This window comes from Erythrolamprus reginae, chromosome 1, assembly GCF_031021105.1.
Source record: "Erythrolamprus reginae isolate rEryReg1 chromosome 1, rEryReg1.hap1, whole genome shotgun sequence".
NCBI classification, from domain to species: domain Eukaryota; kingdom Metazoa; phylum Chordata; class Lepidosauria; order Squamata; family Dipsadidae; genus Erythrolamprus; species Erythrolamprus reginae.
In genome coordinates, this window is record NC_091950.1 from 243,668,288 (window position 1) to 243,683,867 (window position 15,580).

Sequence of the window (15,580 nt, forward strand, 5' to 3'; positions counted from 1 at the left end):
GTACTGGTCTATAAAAAACCCAATGGCAGCCTAGGACATACTATCTACCAAAAGAAAACCCATACCAACCGTTATCTAAATGCACACTCACACCACCACCCCGCACAAATCACCTCAGTGGCCAAAACTCTCATCACCAGAACCAAACGCTTAGCTGACCATGAGCACTTAAAAACTGAATTGAACAAACTCAAAGATGTACTAATTTCTAATGGATTCAAAGAGAAAACAATAACAAACCTAATCAATAAAGAGACACCCCCCAAAAAACAAGATCAAGAACAGGACAATGGCACCACCATCCTTCCTTACATCAAAGGCACCACGGATAAAATTAGTAAAATTCTACAAAAACATAACATCAAAACCTCATTTTGCACTAACCAAAAAATATCTAATATCCTAAGGAGCCCCAAAGATAAAATCCAATTAGAATACCAAGGAATCTATGAAATCCCTTGCAAAACATGTGCAGCCACATACATTGGACAAACTAACCGAAGAGTGAGCCAGCGCATGGCAGAACATATGAATGCAGTCAAGAAACAGGAGAAGACCTCCTCCCTTGTCCAGCACATTAAAAGAACAGGGCACGAAATTGACTTTGAAAAAACTAAATTACTCCACAAAACAGAGAATTTATATAGAAGAATCTCTCTAGAAGCTATCGAAATTGAAAAGAGATCCTTTTGTTTAAATAAAAGGGATGATACCTCGCGCCTGCCAGAGATTTGGAAACCAGCCTTAAACAAAATAAACACTTCATTATAATCAATATGTCAATCCTTTAATTATTATGATTTTAGAATTTTATATTTGGAAATCAGCCTTAAAGAAAACACTTCATAATCTTCATGCCATTCCTTCTAATAACCATGATTACACCAACCAATCAGATCACTGAAGCATAGTCACCCAATCTATTTGCTACATTCAAAGCAAATCTCCACCCCCACACTACATGCTAAGAAGAAATGTCAGTTGCTAATATTCATTTGCAAAAACACAAAGATTGGAACTCCAGCCTGATGATGGTGAATGTGATTTCGCCGAAACGTCGCATAGACATGCAAAACATTACACAGGGCAAAACCCGAACTCAGAACAATCTACATATATATATATATATATATATATATATATATATATATATATATATATATATATATCTTTAGTAAAATAAACTATTCATAATATATCACCCACTTCATAAAACAAAGTTCTACATGATAGATGATCTTGTGTACTAAGCTTAGGTCGGAATATAGACGGAGCAGTTCAAGGTTATCCAGGCCTAAAATTTCAAATCTACTAGAATAAGGAATTTTATTGCGAGCAGAGGAGTTGAGTACTCTTCTTGTAAAATACCTCTGGACCCTCTGTGATGTATTAATGTCCAAAATAAAGTGTGGGACTGCATTTAACAAGGAATAATACCATGGAATTCATTGACTCCTTGAATATTGGCCATTATCTTCAGTTGCATAGTATATAAGGATATATATTTATACATCACAGATAAAAATATATGCATATATATAATACTGTATACCTATTTTGTCTACATGTACACATGCACACAAACTGCATTCATTTCTACATGTTTTTAAAGAATTCTTCAAAATTCAGTTAAAATATTTATTTCACACACCAAACCAACATACTACATTTCTTTGCCAGTTCTTTTTAAAAAAAAAAATTCTCTCCACATAAGATGTTCAATAACAAACAAGCAAAACCTCATTCTGGCATGAATGAAAATACTTTCTAAGTGGTTAGAGTTCCTAAAACAGAATCTACATGCCATAAACAGAACTATTCCCACGAAATTGTTTGCACATGTCCTTCGCCTGCTCTTTCCTCTCGGTACCAGCTTTGCTGCCAACATCATACTTAGTAGCATTTTCTTATATTTTTATCAATGATTTAAATGTATCACGACACATCTTTAAACAATAGCAGGAAACCCCACTTATTACTTTAATTATAAAATAATGTTATAAAATTATATCCATATTTTGCAGTTGGCAATCTTTCTTTGACACGAGCCGTCTATCCGAGTTCCTCTTTTGTTGACTTCAGTGCTTCCTATATGTAATAGATATAAAAACAAGTGGTTTCGAAAGCAGAGACTAGATCATGTTGAAAGAAACCCAGCTCAGAAATGCAATCATTCTGCTATGATACATGCCATGAAAATTAATAACACACTTTGGAGAATAGGTGGAAAATTTGGCCTTTGAAAGAAAGTCTGTGTGTTCACAATAATGTAAATATAGTTGTCCATGGTGGGTTTGACTTTCTGCTTAGAATATTTATCTGAAGCCCAATACATGTGTGGTATCTGTGCACACATGCATAAATGCATTTGCACTCAGGTCTTTTAAAACTAAGGAAATGATTGTCAAGTCTTCAGTCCCTTATTACTAAACATTAGCAAGGCAGCCTGATCAGATGGAAAGTCTGATTTTCTTCTAATAACAGAGATGGACATGATGACAGAAGGGAGAGGGGAGGGAGGAAGACAGAGGAGAAGAGAGGCGAGACTTTTGCATGGTGAGATTTACGTTGCTAAAATAAGATTTTGCCCTGTCCCTAGCCACTAACTGCCATCTTAAATAATGAGAGCTGTTTTTAATCCAGGAAAACATTCATCCTTTGGTTACTTTCAAGTGGAAAGGGAGTGCCAAACTAGGAAGCAATGTCTGGAAATGTTTGTACTGAATATCATAGCAAACGTAGGGCATCCGGACTCCAAATCCTTTACATTTCTCATTGATAAAATCCATTGGCTTGCTCTTATGTACTTAAAGGCAGAGTTTTCTCTTTAAAATTAAACTGCAATTAGCCTTAAAAATTGAAATTACACTGTGTGCATAATCTTTTTATCCAGTACATACAGAAGCAGATTTCTGTGTACAGATCACCTTCGTGCATAAAAGAATACAATGAGGGGACTGTATATATGTTGTAATGCAGGAATTGACAACTTTTCAGAAGCCATTTACTAGTACAGCATTTGATTGCCAGTTTATTTGTATATCATCTGGAATTTTAATAAACCCAAAGCACTCTCTCTCTGGTGGGGGTTGGGATTGGTGGCTTTTTTCTTTTTTCGGTCTCTAATCAACTATAGCTGTCAAGACAGTTTTGGGTCCTACTGATAGATAGATACATTTGTTGCTGGACAGAATGGTGTTATGCATCCATCTCTCCCCACCAGATAAGTATGTCAGCATATGCAGTTATGAGTATCCTGTTGCCCCAGGCAACCACAGAAGGTGGCATCACTTCTCCAAATCTGATGGATATCTGAAAAGCTAAACAGGCCTGATGCTTGGATGGAAATCCACTAGCAAATCTTAGGGCTGTGGATCAGATGGGAAAGCTCAAAATAATACACCCCCCCCCCAAAAAAAAATGAGTTATGCTAAATTATTTCCATAAGGTTGCTAAAGAAAAATGTACCCACACAGAAATGTAACTTTGTTAGCCTTTTAAAAGGTTCTCAAAACCTGGCAATTTTTCTGAGCCTGGAGTGCTGAATGTGTGAAGGGGGCTGTTTTTGGGTTTTATTGCTAACTGGCCAAGTATCTTGGCTGCTGTGTATATTTATTTTGGATGTTTTCCTTGGGGTTTTTTTGTTTTAAATTGTAATATATTTTTTAAATCATAAGGTACCCAAAGTCATTGATTGAGATGGGCAGCTATAGAAATGGATGGATGGATGGATGGATGGATGGATGGATGGATGGATGGATGGATGGCTTTTAAACTTCCTGCACCCACTTACGAAAAATCTTTTTTAAAAAAATATCCATCTAGTGCCTTCTAATATCCAATTTTCAAAATCATCTTATCAGCTACATTTGACAGATTTACCTAATTCTTCACAGGAAAGGATTCTTTCAATTAACTGCAGTTTTAAATCAAGTTCCATCTGAGCCTTAATCAGTTTAAAATTTTCTAAAGCCAAATATTAATCATCCTTTTGTTGCACATTAAAAATTGTTACAATTCTTTAAACTTGTAAAGTTGGGGAAAAATTCATCAGGTGATTTCAATAACACTTGCTGATCTAAAGGTTCTTAATTTTTTTTTAAAACAAATAAATCCAAAGTGATTAAGAGTTTAACAGCTATAAGCAGGATGGTATCCCGTGCTTCCCAGTTTATTACATGCCAACCACAGAAACTCAATTCCTGCTGTGTGCTCACAAAAAATAATAATAGCTGTCTAGAGTATATATGGGTAATCTTATGATTTCCCCTTACTGTGGAGAGATTTGGGCTGTTTTGGGATCCAATGTGTCTTTCTAGGGATGTCAGTTTGTCGTGGTAATTAACCAAAAAGCCTGGCTACTGCAAAATGTGCCTTGAGGGATCATGTTATCATGTATACTGGTCTTCTCTATCTGTGCCCTGATGCTGGATGCCAGTATATAAGTCACAGGATTTGAATCATGCATTGATGATACACATTTTGTCAACTGCCTCTGCTTGCCCCCCTGCAGATGCTTGCGCTTTTACAAACTCTGGTGCACATACCCATACACGGAGAGGGGTGGCATACAAATCTGATAAATAATAATAATAATAATAATAATAATAATAATAATAATAATAATACACACAAATTGTTCAGTTCTGTGTCCTAGGACAAGACCCCTGCCAAGTAGTCCTCCTCCATGTTCTCCTTGCTAATTATTATTATTATTATTATTTATTAGATTTGTATGCCGTCCCTCTCTGCAGACTCGGGGCGGCTCACAACAATAATACAAACAATATATCACAAATCTAATATTAAAAAGTCTCTAAAAACCCCTTATTTAAAAACATACACACAAACATACCATGCATAAATTATATAGGCCAGAGGGAGATGTCTCAGTTCCCCCATGCCTGATGGCAAAGGTGGGTTTTAAGAAGTTTACAAAAGGCAAGGAGGGTGGGAGCAATCCTAATCTCGGGGGGGAGCTGGTTCCAGCGGGTCGGGGCCGCCACAGAGAAGGCTCTTCCCCTGGGTCCCGCCAAGTGACATTGTTTAGTTGATGGGACCCGGAGAAGGCCAACTCTGTGGGACCTAACTGGTCGCTGGGATTCGTGCGGCAGAAGGCGGTCCCAGAGATATTCTGGTCCGATGCCATGAAGGGCTTTATAGGTCATAACCAACACTTTGAATTGTGACCGGAAACTGATCGGCAACCAATGCAGACTGCGGAGTGTTGATGTAACATGGGCATACCTAGGGAAGCCCATGATTGCTCTCGCAGCTGCATTCTGCACAATCCGAAGTTTCCGAACACTTTTCAAAGGTAGCCCATGTAGAGTGCATTACAGTAGTCAAACCTCGAGGTGATGAGGGCATGAGTGACTGTGAGCAGTGACTCCTGGTCCAGATAGGGCCGCAACTGGTGCACCAGGTGAACCTGGGCAAACACCCCCCTCGCCACAGCTGAAAGATGTTTCTCTAGTGTAAGCTGTGGATCGAGGAGTACGCCCAAGTTGCGGACCCTCTCTGAGGGGGTCAGTAATTCCCCCCCCCCCAGGGTAATGGACAGACAGGTGAGATTGTCCTTGGGGGGCAAAACCCACAGCCACTCCGTCTTATCAGGGTTGAGTTTGAGTCTGTTGACACCCATCCAGACCCTAACAGCCTCCAGGCACCGGCACATCACTTCCACTGCTTTGTTGACTGGACATGGGGTGGAGATGTACAACTGGGTATCATCAGCGTACTGATGATACCTCACCCCATGCCTTTGGATGATCTCACCCAGCGGTTTCATGTAGATATTAAATAGTAGGGGGGAGAGGACCGACCCCTGAGGCACCCCACAAGGGAGAGACCTAGAGGTCGACCTCTGATCCCCCACTAACACCGACTGCGACCGACCGGAGAGGTAGGAGGAGAACCACTGCAAGTCAGTGCCTCCAACCCCCAACCCCTCCAGCCGGTGCAGAAGGATACCATGGTTGATGGTATCGAAAGCCGCTGAGAGGTCAAGAAGCACCAGGACAGAGGATAAACCCCTGTCCCGGGCCCGCCAGAGATCATCCATCAACGCAACCAAAGCAATTTCCGTGCTGTAGCCGGGCCTGAAACCCGACTGCTGAGGGCCTAGATGTGCAGAGCTGTGCAGTTGGTCCTGGCCTCCTCTTCCCCTCCAGCCTATGATTGTGGTCAAAGACAAAGATACTCAGATTAAAATATACCAGCTGGAACTTTAAATATATCTAGTCTAGTTCGCAAACTGAAAGTTCACTTTAGAAACACACACAGCTTTTCGGAGAGCCTAATTTTAAACCAGATTTAACTTTATGCTGATTGCTTCCAATTGAAGCCTAATGGAGAGAAACCTTACGTTTACAAATGGTAAAGGAAATGCAGGCTTATTATGTTTATTTCGGTGATCTATTTATTCGTTGGTTATTTTATCATTTTATAACCTGCGTAACTCAAAAAAACCCTCTGAGAAGGTCAATGAATGAAAACAACACTCAAGAGGTAATAAAAGAAAGAGGTAATAAAATAATGTACTATTACAAACAAAAATGACAATCTACAAAAATTAAAGATTCTCAAGATCCATTTCAACTGGGGTGATATGCTACTGGCTTGGCCTAGATTGGGCATACTGGTAGCACCAGCCACTAATGGTTCGGAGAACCAGTAGCAGCGGCAGTGTGAGGCTCCGCCCACTCAACAAGATGTCGCCATTTTCTTTTTGTAAATGCTCCATGTATGCCCAAAGTCTTCTGCATATGCGCAGAAGGTGAAAAAGCACATGTGACAGTGGTGCTTGCTTGCGCTTCTGAACCAGCAGGAAAGGTAAGTAGATTTCACTGCTGATCTCAACCTCTGTAAAATAAGATTAGCCAGAGAAGTCATTTTATCTGATGACAAGTTAGGAATAAGACACAACTGCCTATCTTCTTCCTCATTCAATAAGAAATATTGGGAGGGATTAAAGTTATCCTTCTCTTCAGCAGACTAATAGAAGACATGCCAAATACTTTCCTTTTCCCAGAGAACGCAAATGCTTCATCGAATGAGAGGTTATTCTTCCCTTTAGACCACCTGTTGTATAACTGGCAACGATCGGAAAGAAATGGCATTGAACGTCTCAGTAATTGCTTTTCTTCTACAACTGACAAAAGCAATGAGCAAAAAGCTGGTGGGCAGGCAACACTCTCCTCTCTGCTGCTTTTCCAGGTTTCCAAGAACACGCTTATTTCTTCATGTTTCTATGCCCAACACAATCTCAAGATCTCTTGACTGTTCAGAAAAGTCAAAGCAAAGTACACTACGGATGAGATGAAACAAATCACAAGTGCTGTAAAAAAAATAAGACTAGGTCATTCTTTAATATCAATTAGTGCCAACTAACTTAATCAAGCAACCTCAAAGGGCTTCAAAGTCCTTCTTAATAATAACTCCATTTTGGTCACCTTCCAAAGTAAAGCCACAATGATTGCTGATTTGACCAGCACACTATTCCATAGAATGGTGGCCATCACCTTCAACAGACCCCCATTAATCTTAGCTCATTCAGAGTAGAAACCCATATTCCCATTCAGGATAAGCATATATGAAAGTCATTTCTGCCTAGAGAAGGTTAAGTGGGTTTTTTTTAATAAAGTTGCATGGGTATCCATTTTACTGGAAGATGCTGGGGAATAGGTGGTCTATGTCCTTTTTTTTTTTCTTTTTTTTTGGTGTCTTGGGTTACTGCATTGTATTTGTGTTCACCTGACTAATGTTCTTACACAGCTCCTCTTGCAGGAGGGCTGCTATTTTAATAGTGGAGCATTCAATCATTGCTGGTAGTTTTACATAGATTTAATGCCATTTCCTGTACTGATCCCTTCCCCTGTAATGGTTTGGCACATATTTCCCACCATATCCTGAGCCACCAGGAGCGGTGGTGGTGTAGTAGTTAGAATGCAGTATTGCAGGCAAACTCTGCTCACCGCCAGAAGTTTGATCTTGACCAGGTCATGGTTGACTCAGCCTTCCATCCTTCTGACATGGGTAAAATGAAAAGAATATTGATCTATTTGAAATTTGGTGTGGGGGAAAAATATTGAGTTATCATGCACAATCAAGAAATCAAAAGAATCATCAAAGCAATCAATCCAGAATTCTCCCTCAGGGCAAAATAACCTGTCTTAAATTTTCCCACTTTAGACAGTAGCAATGAAAACAACCTGCAAGCTGTTTAGCGCCTTGACAGGGGGTAGTAAATATGGAATGTTTGCAACTGCCATTTCTTCCTTATATATAGTGTTAGGGGTGGAGATTTGGTTTGAATGTAGCAAATAGATTGGGTGACTATGTTTTAGTGATTTGATTGGTTGGTGGAATCATAATTACTTGAAGGATTGACATGGTGATTATTATGAAATGTTTTTTTGTTTAAGGCTGGTTTCCAATCTCTGGTAGGCGGGACGTATCATCCCTTTTGTTCATGGAGAGGGGGTGTTTCTCAATCTCTATAGCTTCCAAAGTAATTCTTCTATATAAATTTTCTGTTTTGGAAAGTAATTTAGTTTTTTCAAAGTCAATTTCGTGCCCTGTTTTTTTAATGTGCTGGACAAGGGAGGAAGTCTTTTCTTCTTTTTTAACTGCATTCTTATGTTCTGCAATGTGTGCGCTCATTCTTTGATTGGTTTGTCCAATGTATGTGGCTGCACATGTTTTGCAAGGGATTTCATAGATTCCTCGGGGCAAAACCCGAACTCAGAACAATCTACATACATATACCCATGAAAATCTACGAAAACAAATATATACATATATATATATATATGTATGTATGTATGTATGTATGTATGTATGCATGCATGCATGCATGCATACATACATACATACATACATACATACATCATGTATAATAAACTCCTCTGTTCTTCTATTTTTCCCATAACAACAATCACCATAGAGAAAATCTATCTCATCGCTGGGATCCAACCCTGACTAATGGCATGTAATCAATATTCACATTTTAAACAATATATCACTTCATATTTTGCAATAGTCAGCAAGTGTCTTAACATTAAAAGGACTGATAAGAAATAAATGAATGACAAAACATATTTACTGCAAAATTTATTCTAAAGCCATGTGTCGCCCATATCAAACCAATTTGATCCAATGAATGTCTGCTGCTAAGTACTTCTGAAGAAAGTTTGCTACGGAAATGTTATACTGTATAAACATGTGTAACATTTCCGTAGCAAACTTTCTTCAGGTTGAAGAATAAAGTGGAAAACATTTTGTGGTTCTCTGAATTGTAAATCTTTGGCATCAGCTCTTGAACGAGATCAATAAACCATATTGTAACTATCTGCAGTTCTGAGTAAATTGAATGAATCAATATGCTGTAAATGTTTACATATCTTATCTCATTTATACAAGCTAAATTAAGGAAGTGATGTGGTGAGGATGTGAGACTAGACTCTGCAGGCTAGAAATACTACTGCTTTCTTATTTGATTCATCCCTTATCCACTCAACAGCAAGGTACAGTGCATATGCAATGTGCCTTTAGAATGAATTTATTTACCCAAAATTAAGTGGAATCTTTATTTTATTTTTATTTATTTTTTTGTCAAACAATTATAAGGTGATAATTTGTACATATTAAACATTAGATAAGTAATGATAAAAAGTAACAAAAGAAGACAATAGGACAGGGACGGTAGGCACAATGGTGCGCTTATGCACGCCCCTTACAGACCTCTTAGAAAGGGGGAGAGGTTGATTGTAGATAGTTGAAGGTTAAAGGTTTGGGGGTTAGGAGTAGAAACCACAGAATCAGGTAGTGCTTGCGTATGTTCAGCTGTGAGTGAACACTGAGTCATGAATTTGTAGGAAGTACATGAGTGAATCTTCCATTTCCCCCAAATCTTGTCCATTTGCCTTAAGGTACTGGCCACTCAGACAATCTTGACTGTTGGTGTAGATAGAGTGACATCTACTGATCATAATAAGCCATACACTTCTCTTTTTCCAGCTGGTCCCAACATTAGCATCCAGTAGAAATACTGGACTAATTTCTCTAATCTCTAGACTGGGGATTATGGAAATCGAAATCCAAATTTTTCAGGTAGTCTATCTGGGAAGGGCTCTTTGGTTCATTGTTTCTTTTTTCACTGTGCCATTTCCCTACAACCTCCTCCAGGGTTTGAAATCCTTCCCATGGAGGATAAATGTTATGGATGGTACTTTCCTAAATTCATCAAAGGAATTTCACAAAGGATTTGCATCTGTAATTAATAATTTCCTCATGAGTAGTATTAATATTATTCTCAAGTCTTTGGTAAGATGACTAAAGAATTGACTTTTTATTCAAGGTTATTGATGCTGAATTGGCTGATTATCTGGAAAGAAGCCTATGAATCACAGGAATAAACCTCAGTAGTTGTTGTTGTTTCCATATATTCTATGTCAACCTTCCCAAACTTCAACTCCCCATAGTTTCAGACAACATTGCCAAAGGCAAATTTAGCGTATGGCCCTTAAACTAGCAATCTGACTCTTCCTTTCCCAGACCTTTTTCCTCAATTTTAGCTGGCCCGTATAAAACCAATAATATTATTCTATTTAGCTTTTTTAAGTGGTTCCTCTGTTGTTTTTTCATTCTTTTCTCTACAGAGAAGAAGCAAACCAAGGACACTGCAGGAACAAAAATTAACGGTTTTACCTGTTTGGGATAATGTAACTGTTCTCCTACCTGGGCTTTCAACAGCTGCTCCACCTCACTCACTTTTCCTTCACTTTTTTTTTCCCACTGAAAAAAATAACCAGCAATTAGCCTTTGAATTCTCAAAAGTACATGGAAGCATCACTTTGTTTTGATCTAAGCATGTTCTCTAAATTTAGGCAGTTACTCCTTGCTTCTACACTCTCTGCCAAAAGACACTGTGTGACTGAACTACAACTCCCAGCATCCCTCACCACTGTCCAGGCTGGATACCGTGGCTGAGACTGTAATTCAGCCACACAAAAAGGTCCACCTGGTTTCCTCGGCTTTATGCTATGAGATCTGAAAAGAAGCCTGCCAGTAAAAAGGCAGGGCCCCGCTGCCACTCCCAGGGAAGCAAAATCATGAGAAAAGACCTTTAGACAGATAAAGCAAAGTTCCTTGCTTGAGCAAAGCAAGCAGCCAGAGAGTCTGGCAGCCCTGCAAACCTTGGGCAGAAAATTAACACGGTGGCAGCTTCTGACTGCTTCTCACCACTTCTCGTCTGCCTTTTTCTTGCACAGCCTAGCCACCGTGGCTCCTTCGTTTTGATCCTTTGCAGACTAGCCTTCTAACTTCAGGCTCGGCAAGCTGCTGCTTGTAGTTTCTCAGGGAAGACTTTGGAACCATGCCTCTTGCTTGCTAGCAGGCACGTCTCCCTGAAGTTGTCACCAAGAAACAAGGCACAATCTGGGACTCATCCAACTGGGTGTAAATAAACAAGAGGGGAATGAATAGGTTTTGTGTGTGTGTGTGTGTGAGAGAGAGAGAGAGAGAGCACACGTTCAGAAGCAGTGTGAAAATATACTATATCTATGTTCACTCAGGTTTCAGTCATTTGTGCTGTATTTTCCTGGCCTGACACTACTGACTCCCTTTGGAAAGTTTAGTTAAAGTTTTCAACATGCTTAATTAGAACTTTACTAAACCCTTAAACTGTGTAATTCCTGTGGAACTTCCTATTTTTAATAAATTGCATCCTGATTTAATTTGAGTCTAATCATAAAAGTAGGGAAGAAATCCTATAATAAATAAAATGTACTGTATTTATCTTGATGAAATGTGCAATCCTGATTTCTCTGAAGAGTATAATTTATTTATTATTTTTATTTAATTAGATTTGTATGCCGCCCCTCTCCAAATGCTCATTATGATTTCTCTATAGGTAGCAGCACCAAGCCAACCTTGTCTGGGCTCAAAGTTAAGTAGTCAGGACTGAAGAGGGTTGCGATGGGAGACCACTACAAAATCCCAAAGTTGTATTTGCTCTGATTTCTCTCTCTCCTTCTCTTCTACTGACCCACCATGGACAAACTGAACAATGCCTTTAAATTACAATTTTTGGGACAGCTCTCCCCAATTTAGGTATCCTCCAGATGTGTGGAATTCAACTGCCCAAATTACTTGGCCAACAATAGTCATTCCTGACAATTTTGGGTTTGGTTGATCTATTTGGAAGATTCCAAGCCAGGGACGGCTCTGCTAGTTTTCCAGGATAATAATAATAATAATAATAATAATAATAATAATAATAATAATATAATTTATTAGATTTGTATGCCGCCCTACTCCGAAGACTTGGGGTGGCTCACAACAATAATAAAAACAATATTATAGTGGCACAAATCTAATATTAAAAGAAATAATTAAAACCCTATCATATTAAAACCAGACAACACATACATACCAAACATAAATTATAAGGAGCCTGGGGGAAAGACGTCTCAAATCCCCCATGCCTGGCGGTATAGGTGGGTCTTGAGTAGTTTACAGAAGACAAGGAGGGTGGAAGCAGTTCTAACCTCCGGGGGGAGTTGATTCCAGAGGGCCAGGGCCACCACAGAGAAGGCTCTTCCCCTGGGGCCCGCCAGACGACATTGTTTAGTTGACGGGACCTGGAGAAGGCCAACTCTGTGGGACCTAACCGGTCGCTGGGATTCGTGCGGTAGCAGGCGGTACGGAGGATAGTCTTAGGTTCCAAATAGCACCCAAAATCAAATCAGAGTCCAAGTCAAAATATTCGTCAAAGTCCTGATTTATTATTAGAGCCATGTTGGTACATCTGGGTGAACCCCAAATCTGAAGTCCTGGTTTCACCACACAGTTGAAAGTTCAAGTTCACCCACACCCACAAATCCATCACATTGTCCAATCTCCAATTACCTTGCTGGCAGAATCTACCTTTCTCTTTCCGTCCAGGTGCAGAGGTGCAGAGGTGCAGAGACAAAGAATAACCTTGGCTTTCTAGAAAGAATTTGTTATGGCTACACACTAACATCCTCATACAACCCCCCTTCCATTTTACCACAGTAGAAAATGCATAGTTGAACAGCAGGCCAAAGATCCCAAATAAAATGGCTTCAGCCTGATGCTTAATCTTAACCCCCCTGAGACATTGGTCCCACATTGTTCAGTGGACTTTACTTTTTAGCAAGTTTTGGAGCCTTAAAAGTCTGAATAAATGCTTCTGGATCAGTGTAACATGAGCATGATTATACAGCTGCTGTTCTGGTGCCAGGGAACACTTTCAGAAACAAATCACCGAACAATTGCCTCAGGACTGGAATATATTTCTCTCTATTGAGCAATTGCATTGGCAGAAATGGAAGCCAGTTGGAAGTAGAAGTGCCCAATGTTGAGTTCTGGGACTGAATAGGCTTGAGACAGGCTTGGGTAACACATCTAAGATTCCTAAGAGGTCAGTAAGGGGTGAGTACAAGTGCACTAGAGTGCCTTCTGTCCCCTGTCCTATTGCTCTCCTATATCTCCTATACCTTTCTTCTATTCCTATATCTCTACTTCTATTCTTTCATTGATATGTTCTATTACTATATCTTCTTTTCTATTATTTCTTAGATATATTTTACTATAAGTATCTCCTCTATAACCTTCATCATGTATTTTACTATGTGTATATAGATATATACCCACTAAAACCCTCATTGTGTATTGGACAAAATAAATAAATAAAATAAAATAAATAAATAAATCTCTGTATTTTAGCAACAAGTAAGATCCAACAAAGAGCCAGGCTGACAGCTCTCCCTTTTATAGAGGGCTGTCAGATGGCTCGACCAATCAGCAAGTTCTATTTTCCTGCTTGAACAGCGGACCTTGGAGTCAACAATACAGTCCCAACACTTAACACCCAGGTTCTTTTCCAGGCAGGACAGAGGAGGGAAGGACAGAAAGGGAAGTCCTTTACTCAGTTTAAAGTTAGTGATAGGGAGGAATAGAAAACAAGAAGCCTTCTTGAGATTCCGTTTTTGGAAAGCAGACTGCTAGTAGCTGGAAATGAATAGTGTCCAAATCTTTACCTCATCTTTACTTCCAGTGGAAATCAGTTAGTTTTTAGAAAGAGATACAGGTAGTCCTCGAGTCACGACCAGTATTGGGTTGCTACCGGTTGGGATAAGGATGCCGCACTGGTAGCGAAAATTGAGCTGCACACACAGGTTCGTGTCTCCAACGGGCACACTCACGTGTCCGAGTGAGATTTTGCTTCTGCGCATGCCCAGAAGCAAAATAAATCTCCATAATCTCTCACACGTACGTCCCCTCACAAGATTTTTCTTCCTGCGTGTGCGCAGAAACAAAATCTCACTTGGATGCACACACACTTCGGAGACATAAAGCTGCGTGCACAGAGCACCAGGAGTGGCAGAAGCGGCAACCCCCCGCCTGGTCACGACCACAATCAAAGCCAAAATTTATGTTGCTAAGTGAAACATTTGTTAAGTGAGTTTGCCTCATTTTATGACTTTTCTCTCTACCATTAAATGAATTATTGCATTTGGGTTAAGTTAGTCCCACAGTTAAGTGAATCCTAACTTTGCTTGTCAGAAGGTCTCAAAAGCTGGTCACATGACCCCTCCAGGATACTCCAGCCGTCATAAATATGAACCACTTGCCAAACGTCTAGATTTTGATCAGGTGACCATGGGGATGTTGCAACAGTCATGTGAAAAACAATCGTAAGTCACTTTTTTCAGTGTTGTTGTAACTTGGAACAATCAATAAAAGAACTACTGTAAACCGAGGACTAACTGTACTATTGTCTCAACAGTTTACTTTTATCATCCAAGGCATGAATTCTGTGCAGAGCTGATAGAGAAGAATGCCAAAAGTGCTTCTTTTTCCCCCAAGAGACTTTCTGGAACTTTTTTTGAAGATGTTTTGCTTCTTATTCAAGAAGCTTCTTCAGCTCTGAACAATCAACCAATGGAACAGAGGTTGCCTTCATTAGTTGTGGGGGCTTCATCACTGGAAGCTTTCACAAAGAGACTGAACTGTCCTTTGTCAGAAATAGTGTAGGGTCTTCTGCTTGAGCAGGGGTGGGTGGGGTTGGACTAGATGGACCTACAAGGTCCCTTCCAATGCTGTTAATCTCTTAAAAATCAGAAAGTCCAGTTGTCTCCTGGGGGAAAAAAACCACCTTTCGGACAAACATGACCTGGATGACTAGGAATCTCCATAGACATGTAAGAGAGAAGGCATGCAGGACCCAGGGGAAGAGCCTTCTCTGTGGCGGCCCCGGCCCTCTGGAACCAACTCCCCCCAGAGATTAGAATTGCCCCCACCTTCCTTGCCTTTCGTAAGCTGCTTAAAACCCACCTCTGCCGCCAGGCATGGGAGAATTGAGATACACTTTCCCCCTAGGCCTTTACAATTTTATACATGATATGTCTATATGTATGATTGGCTTTTATATAATGGGTTTTAACTGTTTTTAGTATTGGATTATACTGTTTTGTTACTGTTGTTAGCCGCCCCGAGTCTGCGGAGAGGGGCGGCATACAAATCCAATAAATAAACAAATAAATAAATGCTG

At 39.8% G+C, this 15,580-nt stretch overlaps 1 long non-coding RNA gene across 3 annotated transcripts; it reads right to left on the minus strand.

Moving 5' to 3' along the window:
• Window positions 1-1,615: 1,615 nt before the first annotated feature.
• On the minus strand, window positions 1,616-11,427 carry LOC139160406 (uncharacterized). Of its 3 annotated transcripts, XR_011557936.1 has the most exons (4): window positions 11,245-11,427; window positions 10,741-10,797; window positions 7,020-7,339; window positions 1,616-2,084 (listed from the first exon to the last, which is right to left on the minus strand). It is a non-coding gene; the product is annotated as an uncharacterized lncRNA (long non-coding RNA). The 3 variants fall into 3 exon arrangements; XR_011557937.1 differs by lacking the exon at window positions 7,020-7,339 and having other exon boundaries at window positions 1,616-2,088; XR_011557935.1 differs by lacking the exon at window positions 1,616-2,084 and having other exon boundaries at window positions 6,596-7,339.
• Between the last annotated feature and the right edge of the window lie 4,153 nt (window positions 11,428-15,580).